Raw genomic sequence first — 6,329 nt, 5'->3', positions numbered from 1 at the left:
AAAATGCCCTGTAACAGGGATCAGATAAACTCTTCATGTTTACATAGATGCATCAAAGTAAATACATACCGTATTTGTACAATAAGTTTGTCATTGAAAGAGAGGAAAGGAGGAGAAATCACACCCCTGTTACAATCTAATATCATATTCTTAAAATTTACAGGTACAACTGATTCCTATTATGCTACAGAATAATTGAGACAGAACTCATATAATCAAAGAAAGTATATGTCATTGAGAACATATTGGCATATATTTGAGTCTCAATCTGAGAAAACAGGGCTTAATGCAATCCGCACCAGCTTATGAGGGACAACACTTTCCGCTTTAATGGTATTTTCCGATGATAGGAAGTCTCTTCTTAGTGAAATCCAGGTTATTTGGAAAGTGTCGTCCCTGATTAGCCTGTAGGGACAGCACCAGCTAATCTGGAACAACAATCTACATACATGCATTAAACCTTGTTTTACCAGAGCAACGCTCCATTGTCAATAAATGTTATTAGGGAGAAGTCACTCATCACAAAATTAATAAATTAGCAAAATGTGTGTAATTTCATGAATAATGAAGTGATATACTAATACGAGTACATTTAAATTTATGTACCAAAAAAAAAAATACAACAAATTAATAATTACGCTTATGTTGATGGACGAACCATTTGATAATTACTGGCTCACTAACAATTTGTGCGAGTTTACAGATATTTACTACCTATGATATCCATTGGCTACTCAGGTGGTTTATAAATGAGGCATTCTCTGGGAACTCTGGCCTTAGAGAATGTGCGCAAAGCTATCATGTACGGCACTTTCCAAATCAACTGGATTTTTTAAATTAAAGGCTTCCTTTAAACCAAGAATTCCATAAAAGTCGAAAGTTTCCACCCTATTTAGCCTGTGCAAAGTGTGCAGGGACAACACTGTCCGCATAAACTGAATTTTCACTTAGACGATACTTCCTTAAAACTGATTCTTTCATAAAAGGGGAAAGTGTCCTCCCTGATGAGCCTGTGCAAACTGCCCAGACAAATCCGGGACAACACTTAACACATGCATTAAGCCCGGGTTTTCCAGACAGCGGCTCAAATGAAGTCACAGATAATTGTTTACAATAAATCATCTTTTTTTACAAAGTGATCAGTCAGATAATGATATGAAATGCCCTATCAAGATTTTCTATGCAACAATAAGTGATTGTGAATGTGCTAATAAAATATATATGTAGATCAATATGCAACAATTGAATGCAAAACAACCCAAAAACCAAAATGCCACAAACTAAAAGATCAATGTGCTGGGGTGTAAATTCCAATTACTCGATCAAATTGGGGACTAACGTTTGCTCCGGACAAATATGATAGCTTAAATATTGGTTCGATCAAGTGGGTCTATTTTTCAATCAGAGCTTATTCGTTGTAACCCATTCTTGACTGTATCTGACATAACAAGATTGGGTTGATGCCTTTAACAATATAACGTAATGATCATACTGTTGGTTCAAGTTACCAATTGATTTGTAAGGGCAAAGGGCAATATTTGAGCCGCGCTCTGACAAAATGGGGATAAATGCATGTGTGTAAACTGTCCTCCCATATTAATGTGTGTGTGTAAACTGTCCTCCCAGATTAATGCATGTGTGTAAACTGTCCTCCCAGATTAATGCATGTGTTTAAACTGTCCTCCCAGATTAATGCATGTGTGTAAACTGTCCTCCCAGATTAATGCATGTGTTTAAACTGTCCTCCCAGATTAATGCATGTGTGTAAACTGTCCTCCCAGATTAATGCATGTGTTTAAACTGTCCTCCCAGATTAATGCATGTGTGTAAACTGTCCTCCCAGATTAATGCATGTGTTTAAACTGTCCTCCCATATTAATGCATGTGTTTAAACTGTCCTCCCAGATTAATGCATGTGTGTAAACTGTCCTCCCATATTAATGCATGTGTGTAAACTGTCCTCCCATATTAATGCATGTGTTTAAACTGTCCTCCCAGATTAATGCATGTGTGTAAACTGTCCTCCCATATTAATGCATGTGTGTAAACTGTCCTCCCATATTAATGCGTGTGTTTAAACTGTCCTCCCAGATTAATGCATGTGTTTAAACTGTTCTCCCAGATTAATGCATGTGTGTAAACTGTCCTCCCAGATAAATGCATGTGTGTAAACTGTCCTCCCAGATTAGCCAGAGCAGGGAAAAATAACCAGATTTAGCCAGCTATTACCCTGCATGGTGAGGGGAATTCTATTAGATTTTTACACCCTTATGAAAATGCATTAAGCCCCATTTTCACAGGGCAATTTCATATGTTAAGAAACAATCAGAAGGAGACAAAATAATACTTCATTTAAAGAATGTATTGCCATGAGAATGAGGCAAACCGATTTGATAACAAACTTATATAAGACTGATTTCATGACATGGCCACTCTCAACCACAAAACTAAACAAAAAATGTACCTTTTTATCTTAACTTAACCAAGATGTGGTGTTAATTAGTAAAACAATCTAGCATTTAGGTTCATTTCAGAAACTGACAGAAACATAGTAAAATGGTACTTCATCCAAAAATGAGCACTTTTACTGTGTGACACCTTGCAAAAAAACACTGTAACAAGTAGAAATACAAGCTATACATTATCATGACTATGATTAATGATTTAAAACATTGAAACAACAAGTCACATGAGTTTCCCTAAAAAAGCAACAACAATTTGTAAAAAATGTCAAAAATGTTTGCAGCCTGTTACCGGTACAGTTTAGTTCTTTTGTGCAGAGATACTTAACAATTGGTCTTCACACAAAATGCCAATTGATTCTAACCTATGTGTTGCCAAGGATGCAAATGTATTTCCCGCTCTTATGGAATTATAAAAATATGGGTCACTAAACTTCATATGGGGCTTAACTTGGTGCAAAGAAACAGATTATTGAGCGCCTAAAAAACTGACAAATACATGATAAAAAAGTGCCCACAAGCCAATGGCACTATGCTGACTTTAATTTTTATCTCAAATAGCGTTTATCTGAAATGTCTCAAACGAGTCCAAAAATGTGCATTTTTAAATTTAACTTTATTACCTTTGGAGTTTTAACACTATATAATATTAAACGCACAAAAAATAGATACACAGCATGATGAGGTTAAATAATACACCTATTTTTTATATCCAAATTATGTATACATCTCCAAAAAATACATGTTCAAATTTTCTTTTCCATTATTCATATCAACTTTAATGTTTCTTTACAATTAACTTCTGTACTCTATTAATATGCGTGTCTGGTTTAAAAATTACATTAAAATAAAAGTTGTAACAAATTGTAACTTTCTTATATACACATTATTAGAAATTTATAATGACAAGTGTGTCTAGCATATTGCATCTACACAAGGCAAAACTGTTTCACAATATTACAAATATAAGCACCATTTGTTTTGTAAAAACAAAACTTCATACCAAACAAACACAAAGCATTTAACCAGAATTCAGAATGCTTTTATCAAATCATATTTACTAAAATAAAATCCTGTACTTAAATTAAAAGCAATTGATATATATATATAAGTGTGTTCTTCTTCCATCCTTTTTTCAAATTCAATAGTTTAAGAGTAAATAATGCGTACTAGACATTATTAGGCAGTATATCCTGACATGAACCCAATGAGAATAACATTACATATGCTTTAATTAATTCCAAAGAGAACATTCAGAAGTGTTGCAGGACAAAGTTCACAAATTTCATTATGTCTGCTCAATAAACTTCCATCTTTTTTTATAAATTTCTGTACAAACACTTTTTATATATACAAACATTATTCAACAGAGAAGTATTTTTTAGAAAATTATTCATGCATAAAGGTAAAAACAAGAGCACCGCCTTGCGGGTGCAGACCGCTCATCTATTTTCTTTTTAAAGGTGAAGGGACTCTCATTTTCAATCACAAAGGAGGGAGGAGTGGAGTGAAGAGGGGTGTATAGTGTGGGGTTGTGGACATTTATTACATTATCTTCCAAAAAAGCGAAAAAAAAAAACAAAAACAAACAAATCGGGGGGGGAGAGGGGGGGGGGGGGGGTTGGGGGGGCGATGGGGGGGGAGGGGGGGTTTTGGGTGCGATGGTTGGACGGTATTTCAAACATAACCGTTTTAAAAAAAAATGGGGGAGGGGTATAGTGTGAGGGTGTGGTGGTAATTTGTGTGATGATCTTAAAAAAAAAAAAAAAAAAAAAAAAAATTGGGGGGGGGGGGTGGGGTGGGGGGGGGGGTGGGGGGGGTATAGTGTGAGGGTGTGGTGGTCATTTGTGAGATGATCTTTAAAAAAAAAAAAAAAAAAAAATAGGGGGGGGGGGGGGAGGGGGGGGAGGGGGGGGGAGGGCACGGGGGATGGTTTGGGTGGAGTCTATTGTGGTATGTCAGGTAAGAGTAGTTTCATCAAAGTATCAATCAAATCTAATTATAAATAAAGAAGTTATGGCAATTTTAGCAAAATTTAATAATTTGACCTTGAGAGTCAAGGTCATTCAAAGGTCAAAGTAAAATTCAAGTTGCCAGGTACAGTAACCTCATGATAGCATGTAAGTATTTGAAGTTTGAAAGCAATAGCCTTGATACTTAAGAAGTAAAGTGGATCGAAACACAAAATTTAACCATATATTAAAAGTTACTAAGTCAAAAAAGGGCCATAATTCCGTAACAATGACAACCAGAGTTATGCAACTTGTCCTTTTACTGTACCCTTATGATAGTTTGCGAGTGTTCCAAGTATGAAAGCAATATCTATGATACTTTAGGGGTAAAGTGGACCAAAACATAAATCTTAACCAAATTTTCAATTTTCTAAGTATAAAGGGCCCATAATTCCGTCCAAATGCCAGTCAGAGTTACATAACTTTGCCTGCACGGTCCCCTTATGATAGTTCATAAATCTTGCAAGTATGAAAGCAATAGCTTTGATACTGTAGGAATAAAGTGGACCTAAACACAAAACTTAATCAAATTTTCAATTTTCTAAGTATAAAAAGGGCACATAATTCTGTCAAAATGCCAGTCAGAGTTACATTACTTTGCCTGCACAGTCCCCTTATGATAGTTAGTAAGTGTTGCAAGTATGAAAGCAATAGCTTTGATGCTTAAGGAATAAAATGGACCTAAACACAAAACTTAACCAAAATTGTCAATTTTCTAAGTATAAAAAGGGCACATAATTCTGTCAAAATGCATGCCAGAGTTATCTAACTTTGCCTGCCCAGTCCCCTCATGATAGTAAGTAAGTGTACCAAGTTTGAATGCAATAGCATTGATACTTACTGAGAAAAGTGGACCTAAACGCAAAACTTAACCAAAATTTTCAATTTTTTAAGTATAAAAAGGGCACATAATTCTGTCAAAATGCACACCAGAGTTATCTAACTTTGCCTGCCCAGTCCCCTCATGATAGTCAGTAAGTGTACCAAGTTTGAATGCAATAGCATTGATACTTACTGAGAAAAGTGGAACTAAACGCAAAACTTAACCAAAATTATCAATTTTTTAAGTATAAAAAGGGCACATAATTCTGTCAAAATGCACGCCAGAGTTATCTAACTTTGCCTGCCCAGTCCCCTCATGATAGTAAGTAAGTGTACCAAGTTTGAATGCAATAGCATTGATACTTTCTGAGAAAAGTGGACCTAAACGCAAAACTTAACCGGACGCCGACGCCAACGCCAACGCCGACGCCGACGCCGACGCCGACGCCGACGCCAAGGTGATGACAATAGCTCATAATTTTTTTTCAAAAAATAGATGAGCTAATAAGGTAAAAGTTTTCAACTTAATGTTTCAAAGGCAACGATATGTAAGTTGCAGCTTCTTTTTGATGTGAAACATTTTTTTGCAAATTGTATATTAAGCAAAGAAAATAAATACGCTTGTATGTTTAACATGTGGGAGAAACAAAACACAACAACAACAATCTAAACAAGAGCACAGTCTTGCGGGTGCAGACCGCTCATCTATTTTTCTTTTTAAAGGTGAGGGACCTATCTCAATTTCAATCACAAAGTTAGGAGGGGTGGAGTGGAGGGGGAGTATAGTGTGGGGGTGTGGTCATTTATTACATTTTTTTCCAAAAATGCAAAAAAAATGCATTTTTTTTTGGGGGGGGGGGGGGATTCTTGGGTGGGATGGTTGGACAGTATTTCAAAAATAAAATAATACAAAAAAATATTTGTTTTTTTTAACCATGTTTAAAAAAACAAGAGATGTGTTTGTCAGAAACAGAATGCCCCCTACTGCGCCGCTTTGAAATAAAATATTTATTTATCATTTGGGAGGTATAGA

Source organism: Dreissena polymorpha, chromosome 3 (genome assembly GCF_020536995.1).
Source record: "Dreissena polymorpha isolate Duluth1 chromosome 3, UMN_Dpol_1.0, whole genome shotgun sequence".
Lineage (NCBI taxonomy): Eukaryota > Metazoa > Mollusca > Bivalvia > Myida > Dreissenidae > Dreissena > Dreissena polymorpha.
Note: the sequence above shows the minus strand (reverse complement) of the source record.